This window comes from Lactuca sativa, chromosome 2 (genome assembly GCF_002870075.4).
Source record: "Lactuca sativa cultivar Salinas chromosome 2, Lsat_Salinas_v11, whole genome shotgun sequence".
Lineage (NCBI taxonomy): Eukaryota > Viridiplantae > Streptophyta > Magnoliopsida > Asterales > Asteraceae > Lactuca > Lactuca sativa.
The window spans coordinates 98,257,610-98,279,737 of NC_056624.2; the positions used below are offsets into that span (position 1 = coordinate 98,257,610).

The 22,128-nt window shown below is 39.0% G+C and overlaps 1 non-coding gene across 1 annotated transcript; it reads right to left on the reverse strand.

Moving 5' to 3' along the window:
* Window positions 1-5,810: 5,810 nt before the first annotated feature.
* On the reverse strand, window positions 5,811-5,917 carry LOC111880292 (small nucleolar RNA R71). The gene has a single exon (XR_002846439.2). It is a non-coding gene; the product is annotated as a small nucleolar RNA R71 (small nucleolar RNA).
* Between the last annotated feature and the right edge of the window lie 16,211 nt (window positions 5,918-22,128).

The following is a 22,128-nucleotide window of genomic DNA, read 5'->3' on the forward strand; positions in this document are numbered from 1 at the left end:
TTATAATTAATTTATAAAGTAACTAAATGTTTTTATAAAATTCCTAATCTTAGTTACTTTAGGCAAAAGTGAATTGATGCAATTCCATGAAATTACACTTTGTACCCTTGCTAAGACGTTAGTGGAGCGTGTGTGGTTAACTGACACACTAATTGGGCTATATGCAAAGGTGACAAAGGTTGACTTGATGTTTGTCATAGTTCGATGGAGCGTGTGTGATTAACCGGCACGTCGAATAGGTGACTGTAACATTGAGGGTGCCATGTACATTTGCATGGTTACTCACACCCGCTTTGTGATCCTCGGTATCCCAGTCACAAACTTGAGGAGCATATCAAGATTTAAACATGCCATTGAAAAGTTCAATGAATCTCAAAAGATCTAGGAGTTTTCAATACATTTAAAACTTAATTTTAATTTGTTTTTCATGGTGGAAATTAGTGAATCATTTACCTACAAATTATTTGTTGTTTAGATTACGACATCCCTCTTCTAAATTGCAAATAATGTTATTGGATCCTAGCCCTAATTTTTCACTTGGGTGTTTAATTGGGGATTCTTATCTAATCAAACTTTGTCTCTTCTCTTTTTCAGATGTCGAACTTGAACAACAACGCTTCCAGCTCAAACACCTCTGGCTCGTTCTCACTCATGAACTTGTGTGGTAGGGTGATCTTTGACGGAAACAATTTCAGTGATTGGATTTGTAACATAAGAATGGTCACCCGCTACGAGGATAAAGAATATGTCCTCGATAAGGAGCTGAAAGAGGTGGACATGAACACTGCCACTCTCGAATAGATCACTGCCTTCAAGGCCCATGAGCATGATGCCACGAACGTCCATTGCATCATGTTGGCGACAATGACTGCTAAACTTCAAAAGTCCTACGAGGATTTCTATCCCTATGAAATGCATTAGGAATTGGTGGAAAGGTATCACCAAAGTGCGAGGCAGGAGAGATACGAGATCATCACTTCGATGATCACGACAAAGATGAGAGACGGAGAGTCTGTCACCGCTCATCTGCAGAAGATGCAGAGGTATGTTGATCGCCTGCTGAAGTTAAATGTTAACTTCGATGAAGAGCTGGCGATTGACATCATTCTACATTCGCTGCCACCCTGCTTTAACCAGTTTCGCATGACCTACCACATGAATAAAGAGGAGGTCACATTGAGAAGGCTGTTAGGTTTATTGAGGACTGCCGAGAGTAACCTTAAGGACAAGTCCGTTGCACAAACTCCTACTCCTGCTGCTGCCCTAGTCTTGGTAATTGGGAAAAGGAAGGGTAAGAAGAGGAAGGCTCCCTCAAAGAGCCACCATAAGGGAAAGTCTCATGATGACACTTATTCTAGTGGAACCAAGGCTGGTTTTGCTAAACCCAACTCCAACCCCAAGGATGCAGAGTGCCATCATGTCACACCCCAAAACCAAGAACGGCGGAAACGTTCTAGGGCGGAGGACGTCATGTAAAGTATCACAACAATGCAAAGTAGTAAACAAGCAACAACATCATCCATTGCATTAATAGTATAATTTTAATTACAAGTGTGTTCTTTCATAGTATAAAACAACATAATGAATACTCAAAATAAAAGACGAGTCTTGACTGCTCTGTCTTCATAAAACCTGATCGTCGTACCTGTCTATTTGTGACCTGAGAATACAAGTTATTTTGAAAGCGAGTATCAGCAATAAAGCTGGTGAATTCATAAGTATTTATGTGCCTTTGACTTGTAAAAACTGTAAAGGAAAGACTTGTAAACGTTTGAAGAAAAGTTTGTATAAGTACGATAATGTTTGTAAGTAATTGTAAACGTTTGAAAAACCCTAGAAAATCTCTTATTTCCTACTAGTATAAAAAGTAGTATTCTACCAAGACCCGACTGTTTTGAATGTAGCCTTCTACCAAGACCCGACTGTTTTGAAAGTAGCCTTCTACCAAGACCGGATTGTTTTGAAAGTAGCCTTCTACCAAGACCCGACTGTTTTGAAAGTTTGAACCTCTACTTAAATGAAGATTTTTCCTTTTACAACTATTATTGTTCAAATCTAGTCTACCTCATCGATTATGTGAATGTGACACAAAGTAAAGGTAATAATAATATAATAACTGAAATTGTATCTTTTTGTATTTGTCATATGTAAAGTGTAAGTACCGTAGTATTTGTAATAAGTGACTACTATTGTACTAATTGCCTTAAAATGAGTATTAAGGTATAATGTGATGGCTAGATCCCATACTAAACGCTCTCTCTGTCAAAAGATTATGGGAACCAAACGCGACCCCTGCAATGTTGCAAGCCGTGAACATCCACATTATTATGATCATGTATACCCAATATAACTATCACCTTTTGTTTAGAACAATGCGTTAGTGATTCATTGCTATAGTTAGATCCTGTAATTGTTCCATGCTATAGCACCTTCTCGTGTATTGTATCTTCCTCCCTGTATTCCTTTATTGTGTGTTATCTTATGTTATCGTGTATTGTATCTCTATAACGTATGTAATGTATTAGTATGTCCGTAATTGTACTTTTGTAATTGTATATTTTCGTATATTATGTATTGTATTAGTATAGACTCATGAATGAACTGACTCTTGTGTGATTCCTTGTACTTAGAATAGTAAGTAGTATTTCCTAACTATACCTATTATAGCTACTGGTAATGTACGTGTATAACCGAAGTATGCCTTTGCTACCCAAAGGTACTGAACTAACTGATGGAACTTTTATGTCTATATATGTATACATGATATATAACTAATATTTAAACGACATTCGGACGAATAACTGATGCCCCAAGGCCACATCCCAACGAGGAAAAGGAAATAAAGCGAGCTAGCAGTCATAAGTTCTTTAAACATTACTTCTATAACTATACATATATAGGCATGCATTTGACAATATAAAAGTATAAAAGATGTTTTGTAAAACCTTTAAAAAGTTTAGTAACTAAGAAATGATGAGTTGATGTCAGTTTGTAAAACGATTTAAAAGCAGTTTATTTGACAAGAATAGTTTTAAGTATAAGGAAACCTTTGTTTGAAACACAATTGAAACAGAGTTTGAAATGAAACATATAGTATGTAAGACAGTTTGATAAAGAGTTTTAAACATGTAAAAACGTTTGAGAAAGCCATTTTAAGTAATCTATTTGGTAAAACAGCTAAAAGTGTAGTAAATCCATTTGTATGCTAGTTATTAATCACATGTGATTGATGTACTAACTAGCATGATTCAACTTGTATTCCCCCCATAAAAGCATTTATAAACATTTAGAAACATTTAAAGGTTAATTAAAGGGTATGAACTCACCTGTAGTGAGTGGATCGGATGGAAGTGTCGGACAAGTGCTTGGTGTCAAGTGAAGACTTAAACACACACAATGATCCTAATAACATATAAAGACATATGTGTATATACAATTAGTGATTATAACACTAATTACTGATATGGGCATATTTAGTTCATATTAAGTATAGATTTTTATTCCTTTATTAGCTAAATTATTGCATTTTATGGACAAAAGGTACTTAAAAGTGTTTGAATTATATTTTCAGTCCAAAAATGGAGCTCGAAAGCAGAAGGAAGCGGGAGAAGCAGTTGAGAGATCAAGAATGGAACAAAGAAGAAAAACACCAAAAATAACACCTACTCGGCGAGTAGGGTCGACTACTCGGCGAGTCTGATCGAAGAATCGAGAAGATAATGACTCGGAATCCCAGAGACTTATCACAATACGGGGACTGAGAGATGACGAGTCACCACCTGACTCGACGAGTCGAATCGTATATATAAAGATAACTCCTCAGAACCATGGAGGAGAATTCTGGAACGATTCAGAAGAGTTTAGCTGCGATTGAGAAGGCTAAAAAACCCTAGAAAACGACGAGAGAAGCTAGAATTCAATCCCGAAGAATAATTGAGGCAAAATTTCATCATTCCACTTATTCTTTTGTTTTATCATTATGGTTAAACAATTTGACTTTGTTTGTTTGCTGTTATTTACTTCAATTATGAGCTAAAACCTTTAGACTTCTGTTTGGGGATACAAAGTTGACAATATGGTTTGATTGATTGGTAGGATTAATTCTAAAGTTGGTGATTTTTTGTTATTTTAGCTTGCTAAAGAACCTTGTGTGTGAGTAATAATTAATTTTCTGTTAATAGGAAGATAATTGATTAGCATGAACATCTATTGATTATTAACCTCATATGCTATGTGATCACTATGCCATATGTCTAGGATTAATGAATATGAAACTAGAATTAATAAGAAAATTGAGTAAATTCATGTGCAAGCTTGTAAGATGACCATCAAACAAGAAGTTAATTAAAAGAATAAATTAGTTAACTATTGCAAGTCTAACTTAACCCGAATAATTAATCTAGTAAATTTAATTAAATTAGACAACTGGCCACTGTTTAAGTTAGTTTATTTGCTAAGGATTAGTGTAGTGAATACAAATCTAATCAATTGAATCGGTAACCGACAGAAGAATTAATCCATTGCACTATTACCTTAAAATCAACCATAGAGTCAATTGAGTTGAACTAAACAGAAGTTCCTTCCCAATTATTGAATCTAGTTAAGTCTTTATTTTCTAGTTCTTAAATTAGTAATAATTAGTAAGTTTCTAGTCTTGTAAAACTAGATAAACCCCATTCTTATTTATTAATTTAGATAAAATTAGTCTTTAATTTTAATTTGTCGTTCCCTGTGATCGATACCCTGCTTATTTAACTATACCACAATTGATAGGTTCACTGCCTTTTGTGTGTTATTTGATAATTAAAAGTAGGTTTAAAACTAAGTGAGTTTGCACACATCAAGTTTTTGGCGCCGTTGTCGGGGAGCGGTTCAAATAGTTAATTTTAAATTCTAGTTTAATCGATCCTTTGTGTGGGATTTATCTTACACAAAGTTATTTAAGAAGCAATTCAGTAAGTAGAATTAGTTTTATTAAAATTTCGTTTTTAGAGTAACTAGAAATTTTTTTCTGTTTTTGCCTTGAACTCGCCGAGTGCACTCATACCGACTCGGCGAGTACATCGTTGTTTCAGTTTTAAATTTTTGTGTTATTTTTGTTCTTTTTACGCGTTTTCTGTTTTGTTTGCAGTTATTTCATGAACCGAGGATCTGATACACCTCTGGTCCCCCCTCTTGAAGACCTGGAATCCGCGCTAAGGAAGAGAAAGGGCAAAGCCGTTGGAGAATGCACTTCTTCAAAGAACTCGCCACTCAAGAACCTCAAGTCCGTTTTCAGCAAGAAGAGGAACAGCAAATCCGGAGCATCCACTGCCTCTTTGACTATCGAAGACCCAATTCAAGAAGATATCGAATACGAGACCGAGGAAGAAGAAGAACCCACATTCGAGCACGACTCCGAGTTTGAAGACGATTTAGTCATCACGATGGCTAATATCGATGAAGTCCCCATGGGGGAATGGAAGAAGAGGATGCACGATGACACCGACCCGGGACTTGTGCAGCCCGCAATTCCCGCAACAGCCACTTTCGAACTAAAAGGCCATATTCTCGCTCAACTCAAGGAGATTCCTTTTTATGGGAAGGATAACGAAGACGCCTACAAACACTTAGATGAAGTGAATGATGTGGCCGACTACTTCAATGTACCGAATGTCCCCCGCGAGACCCAGCTTCTTCGCATGCTCCCAGTCACGTTCAAAGGAGCTGCCAAAGATTGGTTAAAGTCACTCCCCCCCGGATCAGTCACCACATGGGCCAAGATGAAAGAGGAGTTCATAGATCACTTTTGTCCGCCCTCCAAAATCGCCAAGCTAAAGAAAGCAATTGCCAACTTCGAGCAACAGCCCAGAGAATCTCTTTATGAAGCATGGGAAAGGTACAAGAGTTTGCTTAGAAATTGCCCACATCACGACCTTAATAGCCAACAAGAGGTCTCCATTTTCTACGATGGAGTTAATGTCACCACAAGGCAATTGCTAGATTCTCAAGGTCCGCTTACGAAGAAGGCGCCCCCGGTAATCAAGGAGCTAATAGAAGAATTCTCTAAGCACTCTAGAGAATACCACAATCCAAGAAACGAAGTAAGTCGGGGAGTAGTGAATGCGTCAAATGATAGCATAGCGGCGGTGATAGCTAAGCTTGATGGTCTTGATAGAAGAATGACAAAAATGGATCAAACAATCCATGCTATGAGGGTGGGATGTGAAAATTGTAGAGGGCCCCATCTCACCAAGGATTGTGATTTGGATGAGAATGGAAATAAGAAAGCTCAAGTCTTCTATTCAAGTGGCGATCGATACGACGAAAATTGGCGAAAACCTAAGAAGGAATGGCTCCCATACGAAGAGTATAAGAAGGCTAAGGAGGAAAAATACAAGCAGAAGGAGAGGGGACTATATCAAAGAGAAGAACCGGTAGAAAAGAAAGCTGATTTGGAAGAAATGTTCACTAGATTCATAGCCGCGTCCGAAAAGAGACACAATGATCACGATGCTGCAATACATGAGACCAGAAACATGCTAAGGAATCAGCAGGCATCCATTCTCAACATTAAGAAATAGCTGGGACAGCTTGCACACCAAGTGAACGAAAGAAGACCGGGTCAACTTCCAAGTAATACCGAAACCAATCCGAGAATGGAGAATGTGAGTGTAGTGACCTCCAGTAAAGAAGAAATTTTCACAGATGCACAGAGGATCTCCAAGAGGAAGACAGAAAGGGCAGAAGAGTCGGCTCCAGCAAAACCCGACCTGACTCGCCGAGTCCCTCTAATGGACTCGACGAGTCCGTGCGTGATTGATAAAACTGTCAGTCCTTTAAAGCCATATAATCCTCCTTTGTCATACCCAATTAAAGCCATGCCTGCAAAAAAAGTTGAAGCATATAGAACCTTCATGAAGCATGTTAAAGCCCTACAAGTTAATATGCCATTTGTGGAAACGATGCTCCAGACACCAAAATACTTCAACTTGCTAAAAAGTCTTTTTGCTACTAGGAAAGAACTGGCTGAAATCGCGGAGATACTATTGAGTGAGCTGCCTGAAAAGAAAGGCGATCCAGGGAATATTATAATTCCGTGCCAATTTGGTAATGAAGTTGTCACCCAAGCATTGACCGATTCGGGTGCAAGCATCAATCTGATGCCTTTCTCGTTCTTTAAGAGATTGAATTTATCGGAGCCAAGACCGATAAATATGAAGATCCAATTGGCAGACAAGACAATAATTCATCCACAAGGCGTTTGTGAGAATCTCCTTATTAAAGTCGACAAGTTTATATTTCCAGTAGACTTTGTGGTGGTTGACATGGAAGAAGACCCCAAAATTCCAATCATTTTGGGAAGATCATTTTTAAACACTGCTTGTGTTGTAATTGATGTACGCGAGTCTACATTAACGTTGAGGGTGGGTGACGAGTCCATAATAATTAAAGCTATACCAGAAGCCAAGCAAGAAGAGGAAAGAAAAGAAAACATCTCATTTATCCATTTGGATGATGAGATATTACAAAAAGAACTTGCACTTTTGCAAAAAGAAGATCCAACCAAGTTTCTGCTACATTCTGGAGAGGATGGGGATGTTAGCAAGGACTTGGAGGAGTTAGAAAAGCTACTGGAGGAAGCCGACTCAGAAAACACCCAAGAAATGGTGGAATACGATAAGACTCGCCGAGTCACTTTACTGGACTCGACGAGTCCAGTCGAATTTGATAATAGCTTGGACGATTTGGATCTGCTGGTTGTTAGTCCTCTGTATAATCTGGATTTGGAAATTTTTCCTCATTCTTTAGGAGAACAAACAGAAAAAGAAGACATGGGTATGGGAGTTCAACACGCCTATATAGCATGTCTTAATGCTATTACACTTGAAGATGGGGTGAGCACAGAGAAAGAAGAGGAGGCAAAAGAAAGGAGGGTGGAAGTTGATCAACCATTCATTACCAAACCTAGAGCACGCACCTTCACAAAATACGAAGTGATTCAGTTTGAAAGAAAAGAAGTGAAAAAGAAGGTGAAAACGCATGGGGTAAAGAAGAAAAAGAGGAGAATGGAAGCCCAAGCAGCTGAGGATGATGTTGTGAAAAAGAAGAGAGAGGTAGCAAAACAGGCTTACAAAAAGAAGATTCACACTTACAAAACGAAGTACAAACCACAAAAGACTAGGCGTGCATTCCCGATGCTGGAAAATGACGAGACGTAGACGGGAAGGAGTCCAGCTAAAACGACTCCTTAAAAAAGAAGCGTTTGGCGGGAGGCAACCCGTTATTTAGAGTTTGCTTTCTTTTATTTTTTAGTTTTGTTTGAAATTTTTCCTTCGTTTTTAGACTTTTAATTCTCCAATGCATCGGACATGTCTGCTTGAGAGTGCGTATGGACTAAGTGTGGGGTGCAATAAATTTCCTTTTCTAAATAATTGACAAAATTTTATAAATTTTGAATTTTTTTTACAAGAGACTCGCCGAGTTTGACCATGACTCGACGAGTCTATATGGATTTCAGAGGAATTTGACATCGCGACTAGACTCGCCGAGTCTGACCCCGACTCGACGAGTCGGTATTATTTACAGAAAAAAAAATAATATTGAAATTACTTTTATAACCGGTAACTAGGGTTTTAACCCTAAAGAATCAGTTTCTTGTTCACACACACTCGCCGTGCGCCTCTCTCCCAACTCTCTATCAAGCATTCAAGTGTCCTTCTTCCATTTTTCTTCAAATTTTTTAAAGTTTCATCACGAAAGGTAACGAATTTCTTCCTCTTTTCTGTTAAAAACATGTTTTTAAGGATATCGATGATGGAAATTGCATAGAAGGAACCGATTTTGAAAAATATTAGATTTCTAGGGTTTTGATTTGTCATAAATTATGATGTTTTGCATGCTTATTCTTGCCTAAAAACCTTATAAACATGTGTATAGACAAAACCCTTGAAGAAATTTTGAGATTTCATGGTCCAATTGAGACCGACCCGCCGACTGACTCGTGCAGTTCGAGCGACTCGCCGAGTCATACATGGACTCGACGAGTCGAGTCGGGGAACATGTGCATACCGTTTTTAATTATAATCTGCGTTTCTGGGTTTTGTATCTTTGTTTTGCAGAAAAAAAAATGTTCAGCAGGGGGTAAAGTTCTGGGGGACACCAAGGTGGCTTTCCTTGGTTAAATTTCCCACAAATTGAGTCCGCTTCAACAATGCGGAAGTGGAAAAAGAAGTTAGCCGACATAAGGAAGAAGGAAGTATACGTGCCCAATAGGATAGATTGGGATTGGTTGCAGGGAGTACGATATGAAGAGGAGCTAGCCCCGTATCTTTTAAATGAGTTTACCCACGAAGGAGAAACTATGATTTGTGATGGGTGGAGCCGGGTCTTTCGAATTCAAGAGCCGGTGTATTTGGAGCTATGCCTAGAGTTCTTCTCCACAGTATCTTTCACGGGGGGAGTGGATTGTTATCACCCAACAAGTTTCAGTTTCTGCCTTGGGGGTGAATTTCATCAATGTTTCGTGCTCGACCTTGGCTGTCGATTGGGAATTTATGACCAGCCCTTGGTCTCAACCGCCGTTTTTCGGGCCTTTATGGAGCAATCCCACAAGGTGTTTCCCGATGGAGTTACTAGCACGGGGTGGTGGAACACGATTGGTAACAAAGTTTATATTCCAAAATCGGCACAAGAGGGGAACATTCGATCGCCTACACACCGCTTAATTCATCATCTAATTTCATCCACTATTAACCAAAGGAAGGATGATGACAAGGTTTCTAACCTTGATGTCTTCTATTTATGGAGCATTATCACACCCGGCATTTTTTGCAATATTCCATGGTGTTTGGCTTCATATCTATCGGAGGGTGCAGTTAAGGATCGCAAAACTTCTCGAATCAATGGTGGTATGTTTGTCACCCGGCTAGCCAACTCATTTGGGTTGATGACCCGTGGTGCATGGAACTTTATGACGATGATCCCTACACCTCCATTCAATCCAATTCTTTTCCGGCGAGCCAGGATTATTGAAGACTATGGTGGGGGTCATTATGCTATCCCGCATGATGATCTGGTAGTTGGTCCCAAAGCACCGGGAAGGCGGGTTCGTTCGAGGAGGGAGTGGGATGTGGAGGAAGAGCCGCCGGTGATTCCGGTTGATAATGAAGAGGTACCAATGGATTGGTACAATGTGGAGATGAGGAGGCTACAAGATCAAATGACGCGGGGCATTAATTTTAGCAATCAATCACATATCCGGCTTTTCGATCACTTCAACATACCGCATATTGATGGCGGTAACTTTCCGTACATTCCATCATGAGACGAGGTGATTAGTGCAAGGAGGAGTGGTGCGGGAGGAAGTGGAACAGCAGCGGATCAAGACGAGGAGGAGGATTAATCTATTTGCATTTTTATTAGACAATTTTCAATTTTTTTTTAATTTTCATGTTTTTGTTCTTTTTATTTGGTTTGTTTGAATATGTTAAGACTTTCTTTTTACTGTTTTGTTTAATGTGTGTTTGCCTTGATTATTTTTCAGAATTGAATTAGGAATGCTTGCATAGGAGGGTTAAAGTTATAGAGTCAAAAAAAGGTTATAAGAGTGATAGAGAGTCAAGAAAGGGAAGCGTTAGAGTCAAAGTATCGAGTCCGGTCCTTAGGGACATGAGCAAGTGAGTCCATAAGTGAGGAGAAAGTTTTGAAGATTTATTGGAGGCTGGAACAACTGCAGAATCCAATTTTTTTCGTCCAGCAGGCTACTCGTCGAGTGCACTAAACTGACTCGACGAGTCGCATTGTATTCTTGCACATATGAAGATGTCCGCGCTTATACTCGACGAGTCACATATATGACTCGACGAGTCATTCATTTTTAACCAAAGGAGACTACTGATTTGATGCTGATAAGAGTACCACTTGACCATTTATTCTTCCTATATTGATTCCTGAAGATCTTACACTGTTTTTCCACGTATTTGGAGCGACCCACACGAGATTTTGACACCCAAGACATGGATGAGTTGTTCCCTTGTCTAAAGTCAATTGAAGTTGGAGCTAAAATGAAAGTGACCAGCCTATCGACTGCTATCCCAGGGGAGTTTGTTCCAATTCCATCTTTATTCTCTTTTTATGTTTTTATCATACATAATATGCAATGAGGGCATTGCATAAAATAAGTGTGGGGTAGGGGGTTGGTTACATATTAGAAAATTTAGAATCTTAATTTAGGCTAATTTTAAAATTTTCAACTTTTGCATACCAAAAATGTTGCTTAGGATTTAATTTAGAAAATTTTGGTAAAAGTAAAATTAGGATTCCATGTTAGAATTGTGTTGATAATTGCATGAAAACCCAAATGTTTAGTTGAGCCTATATACATTCTAGTGCATTTGTGGCTTCCTTATTCTAGTGAAATCATGGGACAAAAACACGACCCCGCTCGGCCCGAGGGATGCAATATGTTTAGCAGCCTAAACCTGAAATGTATCCAGGAAAATTGTTATCGTTAGCCAATAAAGGTTGAGATTGAGCGCCCCTGCTTAAGCGTGTAGGGTTTTGAGTGAAAAAAAGTGAGTTACATGTTAAAAAAAAGAGAGAGAATTACAAGAAAAGTTTGAAGAATTTTTGGAGCATCAAAGTCAAATATGAAATTAGAAGATCAAAATTCCAAGAAATTCAAAAAGTTGAAGATATCAAAAATCAATCAATAAAGGTGGTGAATTCAAAGAGATCAAAGATCAAATTATCGAGGAAGTGAAGAATTCGAAAAGAGCTCCATAGAGGTATCGAAAAGTGTAATTCTAGATTATGTATGCTTGGGTTGCTCAATTAAAAACACCTTGAGGGTAAGAGGTTTTCTGTGGATGGATTGGGAGGGTTGCATAAAATGAGCATAGTTCGAGATGAGTGGGCAAGTGTTTATGAGGATTGTGAGTATTTGGAGTATGGGAGGTCCTTAGGAAAAATTTTAGACACAAATGCATGCGTTGCGGTCTTGGCATAATGGCTGGGTTAGATTGGAGTTGTCATATGTGATTCTAATGTTTTAAAATTTAGTTTTGCTTGGGGGCAAGCAAAAGTCAAGTGTGGGGTATTTTGATATGTGCATATTTAGTTCATATTAAGTATAGATTTTTATTCCTTTATTAGCTAAATTATTGCATTATGGACAAAAGGTACTTAAAGGTGTTTGAATTATATTTTCAGTCCAAAAATGGAGCTCGAAAGCAGAAGGAAGCGGGAGAAGCAGTTGAGAGATCAAGAATGGAACAAAGAAGAAAAACACCAAAAATAACACCTACTCGGCGAGTAGGGTCGACTACTCGGCGAGTCTGATCGAAGAATCGAGAAGATAATGACTCGGGATCCCAGAGACTTATCACAATACGGGGACTGAGAGATGACGAGTCACCACCTGACTCGACGAGTCGAATCGTATATATAAAGATAACTCCTCAGAACCATGGAGGAGAATTCTGGAACGATTCAGAAGAGTTTAGCTGCGATTGAGAAGGCAAAAAAACCCTAGAAGACGACGAGAGAAGCTAGAATTCAATCCCGAAGAATAATTGAGGCAAAATTTCATCATTCCACTTATTCTTTTGTTTTATCATTATGGTTAAACAATTTGACTTTGTTTGTTTGCTGTTATTTACTTCAATTATGAGCTAAAACCTTTAGACTTCTGTTTGGGGATACAAAGTTGACAATATGGTTTGATTGATTGGTAGGATTAATTCTAAAGTTGGTGATTTTTTGTTATTTTAGCTTGCTAAAGAACCTTGTGTGTGAGTAATAATTAATTTTCTGTTAATAGGAAGATAATTGATTAGCATGAACATCTATTGATTATTAACCTCATATGCTATGTGATCACTATGCCATATGTCTAGGATTAATGAATATGAAACTAGAATTAATAAGAAAATTGAGTAAATTCATGTGCAAGCTTGTAAGATGACCATCAAACAAGAAGTTAATTAAAAGAATAAATTAGTTAACTATTGCAAGTCTAACTTAACCCGAATAATTAATCTAGTAAATTTAATTAAATTAGACAACTGGCCACTGTTTAAGTTAGTTTATTTGCTAAGGATTAGTGTAGTGAATACAAATCTAATCAATTGAATCGGTAACCGACAGAAGAATTAATCCATTGCACTATTACCTTAAAATCAACCATAGAGTCAATTGAGTTGAACTAAACAGAAGTTCCTTCCCAATTATTGAATCTAGTTAAGTCTTTATTTTCTAGTTCTTAAATTAGTAATAATTAGTAAGTTTCTAGTCTTGTAAAACTAGATAAACCCCATTCTTATTTATTAATTTAGATAAAATTAGTCTTTAATTTTAATTTTCCGTTCCCTGTGATCGATACCCTGCTTATTTAACTATACCACAATTGATAGGTTCACTGCCTTTTTGTGTGTTATTTGATAATTAAAAGTAGGTTTAAAACTAAGTGAGTTTGCACACATCAATTACACAAGTATAAACATCCTAATGCGTGGAAAACACTTTGGTCAAAGTGTTAGGAGGCCATTGGGTTGCAACGAAGGAGTGCAAGGCATTGTAAGTGAGTTTAAGGTCAATGGACCATACTTAATGGAGTTTACGGCCCAGGGGAGTTTACTCCTGGACGTAAACTCTCTAATGGGTCACCATTTGTGGCTTAAAGGTAAGATGTCTTAAGTGGTTAAGTGCTCCAAGGCTTAAACAAGAGGCTAGGTGAGTTTAAGGTCCAAGAATGACCTTATCTAGTGTTTATGGCCTAGGGATCACTTCCCCATGAGTTTACGGCCGTAAACTCATGGTGGGAAGTACCATTTCGTTTCTTGAAGTCCCTAGTTCAATGGTGGTTGGTTCTATGCTAAGCTCTAGTCAATTGGAAGGAGGAAAGGGCATCATTGCACCCTTATAGGGAGTTTACGATCTTGGGAGATCCTTGGTCGTAAACTCTCATTCAACCCTCTATTCTTGATGATTCTAAGCTCTAAACATGTTAATCATAGTGTACAACGAGTTAGAACAAGAGTACTTACGATCTAGGAGCTTGAATGGTCGTTTTTGGCCAAGAACACTAGTGTGTGTTCTTGGTGAAACTTGAAGATCTACAAAATGGAATGATTTCACGGATGAAATCATGTAAGATCATTAGATCATGTAAGATATCAACTAGTTAGGACAATAAAATTACGAGTTTTGAAGATCGGGGACGAAGATCGGGATGATACTTGAGAGGATTTGGGAGGAAATCAGCCAAGGGAAATGAAAGAATGAACTAATGGCCAACATATCATCATATGGGGTGGAGTTTACGGCCCTCATGGAGTTTATGGCCGTAAACTCCCATGTGGTGGCCGTGAACTCCAGGTCAAGGTGTTTCAGGCTCGATCTTTGTGCTATAGCTTCAACAGATAAACCCCGACACTTATCCCTTAAGTGTATAAGGCTCAGGACACTCAAACCGGCTCCAAATTATGCTAAATGATAGCAGGAATGAGTTTGACTTCCAATGAAGTGTTAGACTGAACAGGATGGAAAATTTCGGGTTGTCACATCATCCCCCTGTTAGAGGGAATTTCGTCCCGAAATTAGAATTTAGGTAAAGGAGTAGGTATGAATAATCGAGCAATGAGGTGGGGATACTTCCTATTCGATTGATTCTCGCACTCCCAAGTGAAATCAGGTCCTCGGTTAGCATTCCAACGAACCTTCACTAATGGGATACGGCGTTGCTTCGTCCGCTTGACTTCTCGGTCCATGGTTACTAAGGTTCTTCCTCGAAGGTGAGGCTCTTGTTGAACTTGATCTCGTCGAGTGGGATTACAAGAGTCCTGACGGAAAGGTACCTTTTCAAGTTCGAGATGTGGAGGGTACAATGTACGTTACTGAGTTCGCGAGTAGGTTGAATTTGTAAGTTACAAGGCCGATTCTGGCAAGAATCGCGGAGGTCCTAACTATCTTGGATTTAGCTTTCCACGCTTTCCGAAGCATATCAAGCCTTCCCAGGATGAGACTTCCAAAAGAGTTTGGTCTCTCACTTGGAATTCCAAAGGTTTCTTCCTCTTGCTTCCCTTCCCAGTCAAGGGCCGCTCCCTTCTGGTTTGAATCCGTAAGAGGTTTCCGTAATTCGTGAGGAGTTCTGAATGAACTACGATAGTAGGTCAGCGAGACCTAGGATTTGGCGAATTCCCGTCGGCGTCTTCGGTGCTGACAAATTCTCAACGGTTTTGATTATGGGAAGGGTCCTCAAGAATTCCCACATCACTAATAGTGTGTCTTAGGAATTCAACTCTTCATTTCCAAAACTCGTCTTAGGAGTAGGTATGAAAGAAGATCGTCATGAATTGTTTTGTAGATTGTCTAAAGTGTATTAGACATAGCAAAGGTTTGCTGCAACGTTCATGAGTGCTTATGAATTTGATTTGAGCATTGGATTAAACCTACGCTTGCTGGTATCACTTCATGGAATTAGTCTCGAGTTATCAAAAGACGATAATATCATATGGTCTTAAAACCTAGATATATGGTTTATCATTTGCGAGTTGGTTGTGCATTGATAATGCGTAAACGCATCAGTAACTTGATGTTATAAAACACATTGTTGTGCATGATTTGATGAGTGAATGGTAAATGCATATAAGTCGAAGTTTATCTGTTCCTTTTATCCTAAGAGGGTAAAAGCGTTATCTGGGCCCCTTGATGATTTGGTTTGACTTATGTGTCGGGCCCGGTCAGGACTGAATTGATGTGTTCAATTAAGTTCTATGTCAGACGAATCAGAGATCGAGAAACAAACTTCTGGACAATAAGTATGACTATGTTCCATGTAATTGTCTGCACAATATCAAGAACATAGGACTATATGATCCCTTATCTAAAGGACAAGTTACTGATAAGATCAGAGTTCGACATCGTCTTTGAGAGCTATGATTGCTAATCAGATTGTACTTACATTTGTAGTTACTAGACTTATCCAAGTGGGAGACTGTTGGATTAGTGTCTAAGCCCGTAACTATATTTGGTATGTACTTGACCCGGTTGTGCATGGTCCTTCTGGGTTGCCTTCACCAAAGCAACTTGATAGGGCGATTTATGGAGAGAGAGAGAGAGGTTATTATGGTTTATTAATATATTATATGAATAATATATTAAAAGAGAAATCATATAGTTTAATTAATAGTAGACAAGAATTAATTAAGAATTAATTATGTGGCTAAAAGACATTAATTAAATAAAGGGGACTTGAACTGTCAATTGTGTGATATTTGAATATTGGGCTGAGAATCCTTATGGATTAGGGCATGGACGAAATTAAGGATGAGTCCATCTTAATTTCGGCCATAGAGGCCTTATTCCAGAAGGTTCCCTGGACTGCTTAAGGCCTAAGCTGTCCATTAGGGTTTTGACGGAAACCCTAGCAGCACAAGTATAAATAGACCCCTAGGGTATCAATTTTCGGCCACTGGAAACCCTAGAAGAGTTCATAGCCAAAATTGTGCCTCCCCCCTTTCTCCAATATCATCCTCTTACTTGTGGTGTTTGTAAGGCATTAGAGGAGTGACATTTGTGATTCTAAGCTCCAAGAGAAGAATATTCAAGCCATTCTTGAAGAGGTAATCATCTAGATCTGATCTTATATGATAATTTTGAAATATGTATGCTAGATCTAGGGTTTATAAGTCTTGGATGAATTGCATGTACAATAGAGAAACCTAGATCCGAGCTTTAGGGTTTACATGAGCACATAGGATGTTCTTTTGTATAAAACCCATCAATATACAATAGAGAATGCTATGAGCCGACCATAGTTTGCCATTATGCCATGGGTCGTATCATGGTCTTCCCTTGCTAGGTTGGGGGCCAAAACCCTAGGTCTTACAGAAAAGTGTCAGGAGCCACCTCTTGGTCTTCCATGTGAGTATCACAAAGATAACTAGCATACAATCTATATCTAACTATCAACCTATCTGCCAGGGTCCGATCCCTGGTCTTGCATACAAAATTTCCAGGAGCCACTTCTAGGTCTTTCATACAAATGCCAAGGGCCACCCCTGGTCTTACTATAATATATAAGCTAATGGGCCGACATTGGTGCCTTCGACCCATAATACAGTGATGAGACTTACCTCTAGCTGCTAAATCGCACAAACGAATCTCAGCTTGCTGATCCGGAAAATCCCCGTGCTAACATCATCAAATAACACCCAATCAATAATTGGATCTCGACCCATAATCAAGAATCCCAGTTCAATGTCCAAATCTTCAGGGTAAAAGTCCGTTTTAGCCTTCCCTCATTTTGACCAAATCCAAAGCCCAATCCACTAGCATCATAAGCCCAAATTCCTTAAATGGCATCACAACGCACAATAAGGCCCAACTTCCAAATTAAGCCCAAAAATCACCATGGACCTAATCCCAAGAAGGTCCAATATACTATCAAAAGCCCAAAATCATAAGTCTATTAGGCCAAAGACCCAAACCCTAAAAGTCCAAAGCATGGCCCAATCCGCGAACACTAAGCCCAAAAGCCTATCTGCTGAGTATGCAGGGTGTACTTAGCTCGTACGCTTAGCGTACTCCCTTCGGGGCCAATACGCCCAACGTACTCCCCATGTCACCATTTTACTCCATTAAGCACTTAATCATTTAAGACAACTAGCCAAACTCTCAGATCTGATCCCAAATGGTGACTTAATATGTAAAGTTGGCAACTTTACACCCATGCACGACTTAATGGGACCCAACACTCAAAAAGAAGCTTAATAAAGCTCTTAACACTTGCATGTACCAAAATTTCCCATAAAGATTACATTTTTATGGACAACGGACCTCAAGTGAGCAAATATCTAACATCCATAGCTTCTAGAGTAGATCACAAGCGCAACTTTAGCTCAAAAAGACCTGCACAAACAAGGTCCCAAAAGTAGATCTAGCATGAAGAACCATCAAGTAGAGAACTTTATACCTCAAATGGCTTGCATATGTGAAGGTAACTCTAGATCTACAAGATCCAAGCTCCCAAACACAACTTCAAAGAAGCTATTCCTTCTTCAATGTGCACCAAAAAGCCTCAAAATCACACTAAGAACTCAAATATCACTCAATGGGGCTAGGGTTTCAAGATTGAAGGTTGAGCGAGATGGAGGCTGGTTACAAGAATGACCAAAGGTGTTATAAGTTGATTAAATAGGGCAAATACCCTAAAAATTAGGGTTCTCATCTAGTTGAAGTACGTCCCACGTACTCCCAGTATCCCAGCGTACTCCATATGGTGCCCGCGATCCTTTTGCCTAGTATGCATAGCGTACTCCCTTGTACGCCCTGCGTACAAGGCTTAGCCTTTGAATCACCAAACTTTCGGAGGTCATAACTTCTTCATTCTAAATCCGTTTTCGACGATCCTTATATCCACAGAAAGGTGATGAGGAGCTCTACACTTCTATAAACTCATATTTACATTAAAACTTCCCAAAATCAAATCCAAAATTCATAAAAAACTTGAACTACCACTTTACGGTTATACCATTGGGCTCCAAAACACAAGTCGAACTTCCGGGTCATCCAATCTACACTTACACACCCAAAGAGGGCCTAAATCTCCCTTTCCCAAAGGCCCTAAGCCTTGTGATAACCGATCTTTGGGTCACAACCCCAAATTAGGAAACGATTCGGAATAGGGTGTTACATCAACAATCATGAAAATTTAATGGAGTTGGTGAAAAATGTGGCACGATTTCTTGGGTATGTGGTTGTTATTACAAGAACACAAATGAAACTAAGTGGTTGTGTGTCAAAAAGTATTTTGATATGTGATCACAGTGGTGTGTTTAGATGTACAAAAAAAATCCACCAGAGATACGAGGACAATAAAAACAAATTGTCCATTCAAATTGTCTACTTGTTACTATAAGACTGATAATGTTTGAAACCAAAGGGTTTTTGGCCTAGCGGTAAGGAGTGACTCTCTCATTTAAGAGGTCAGGGGTTTAAGTCTCGCTTGAGACATAATTGATGATAGCTACGAGCATATTAGTTTGTCGTTTAAAAAAATGTTTGGAGGTTGAAGGTTAAAAATGATCAACATAATCATGAGACTGCAATGTATATGGACAGTCATCCATTTGTAAGGCAATTGACCCAAAGTGGTTGCAGAATTAAGAACGAGCAATGTCCCCCAACGTGATATTTTATTGACGTTGAAGCGAAGTGAGAATAACGTATCTACAATAAAAACAATTTATAATGCGAAAAACAAAATTCAAACAGATGATTTTTGTAACATCACAAAATTCAAGCCCAAAAATTTCTTTTTTTTTACTAATTAATTCATAAAACATTCATTGGAAAGTATTGTATAAACATGACATCTCAAAACCAAGTATCATATTCGAAACCCATAACCATGAACAAATGTCATATCAGAGTACAATCCCAAAAAACACCATGCGGAAAAATCATGTGTGTGTGATGCCATGCTATGCCACCGGCTCCTTCCCCTTAGACGAAGAGGTACCTGAAACCAAAAACTGAAACCGTAAGCACAAATCTTAGTGAGTTCCCCCATCATACCACATACCATACAATACCATCGGTATCTTTCAACCGACAATCGTCATCGGTATCTTTCAACCGGTAATCGACATCGGTATCTTTCAACCGGTAACTGGGGACTATTCCACCCCTTACCACTAGCATACAATAGCAGATATAAGCACACATTCAGACATATCCGGGTACTGACCTACCCCTTGGTCTTACAGACCACTATCAGGGAATCTATCCCTATGATGCAACATATCATACAGATATAACACATAACCAAACGCATACCAAACCAAGATAAATTATCAAAAAGACAATTATCTTCTAAATAATCCTCAATGGTGGGCCGACATTGTGGCCTTAGACCCACCCCTACTGGAAGGTAACTCACCTCGTATCTGCTGAACTGTGTGGGAATCCTCTGACTGCTGCCGCGGCTGCTCCGGAAGTTCTCCGGCTAAAATTCCCATAAAACACTTAGTCAGAAACTGACATCTACCCTTAGGGTAAATGACCATTTTACCCCTTGACCAAGTCAAAGTCAACGTAAAAGTCAACTTCCAGTTGACCTGACTCGCCGAGTTGACTCGTCAACTCGCTGAGTCCCTATCCTTTCATCAGACCTCATACCTGTCTCTACTCGTCGAGTTAGGCGATGACTCGACGAGTTTTCCTTCTGAATGAACACCCACTGAATCTACATCCGACTCGCCGAGTTGTATGAACAACTCGTCAAGTTCATCATCGACTGATACTCATGTCCTGACTTGACTCGCCGAGTTGTATGAACAACTCGTCGAGTTACTCTTCATCCTATGAACACGTTTTGTCCTCGACTCGCCGAGTCCGTTCATGCACTCGCCGAGTACCATGAATTCCCAGAACACTTTGCTTAGTCCAGAACGTTGGGTCACTCCCCGGGACTCCTAAAAACCCTTCCACACTCAACTGGTCCTTACGACCTTCACTGATATGGGACCAAAGCCCTTGGACTCGCCGAGTCTATCACATTCCTTACTAAGAACTTCGATTTCTGATGTACAACACTTAACCAAATGATAGATCTAGGCCCCTAAACTCGATCTAGAACGTAAAGTTACAAACTTTACGTGCATGCATGGGACATTAGAGCTTAAAAGGCTCTAGAATGGTTCTTTTGTTGCATGGGGCCTTCCTTGGTGCAAAAAGCAACCTAGATCTGACTTGTGGCTCATAAAATGACATGATACAGGAACCCAAACCCCCAACCATGTTTGCAAACATGGTTGGCCACCAAAAATGGCTCATAAAAGCCCTAAATCACCCCAAAGAGGGATCTAACAAAAGAATGAGCAAGGTTCAGACTTTATACCTTCCAAAGACTACAAATGATAAACCAAACTCGAATCCTTCAGTCCCCTCTTCATCCTTCTATGCTCTTCCTTCTTCCTTGAGACCAAAACTCACAAGAATTACTCAAAAAGCCTTAGATCTTCACAAAAACGGCTAGGGTTTGCTATGAGGAGTGTTTGGGAGCATAAAGGGGGAAAGGAGGCTGCATAAGGTCGTTTAAATAGGGTGCAAACCCCTGGATTAGGGTTTTTGCCCAAACAGCGGCTACTCGCCGAGTCCACGACTTAAACCCCGCGCCTCATCCCGCTTCTACTCGGTGAGTCAGTCCTTCGACTCGCCGGGTCCAAGGCCAAAAGTGCAAAAATAAAGGAGATTTAATAACAGAACACATACTAAGAACTAGGTGCTACAATTTTTTTGGACGAAGTCAAATTCAGCTTGTATTAGAAACTTTACATTCAAAAGGTTATGTATATGAGTATCATACAAATCATACAACCAATGAGTTAGAAGATCTATTTTGTGTTCATTTAATATCATTGAAGATCTGGTATGTATTTCCAAAGGTTGTGATGATGGATGCCACCTACATGACAAACAAGCGTTAATTTGTTTTCTGTTCATTTGTGTGTGTCACTTCAACAAACACAATATTTTCCATTGGTTTCAGATTCATTGGTCAAGAAAAAGAATCTAATTTCATTTGGGCTTTGAATTATCTTAAGGTCATACTCGACGAATATGGTAGACCATGTGTGATCGTTACTGCTAGAGAGTTAGCATTGATAAATGTATGTACAAAAGTATTTCTGTTAGCCATTCAGTTACTTTGTAGATGACACATATCTCAAAGTATATTTAAGCATTGCAACCAAATGATGAATTATTTTAATGGAGTCTGGTTGTATAAATACAATGCAAGATTTGTTTCTGTTTGGACCAACCAAACTTTACACTTTCACAACCACACTAATAACATAGTTAAGAGTCAAAATGCAAATTAAAAAAAAATACTTTGATTCACAACATGCTAACTTAGATATATTTTTATTACCGTATTGAACTTTTAGTGAAATTGCAACACACAACGATAAAAATTATTTTTGAAAAAAATAATTAAACTTGTATAGCATGTGAAGTGTTACTTTTGTGGAGTTATAACACCATGCCTGTACCCTCCAATCTTAGACCGATGCGTGTCATACCACACCTTATCACACTTTTGACCAACCACATTAGCGCCACACCATTTTCCCCTCATCG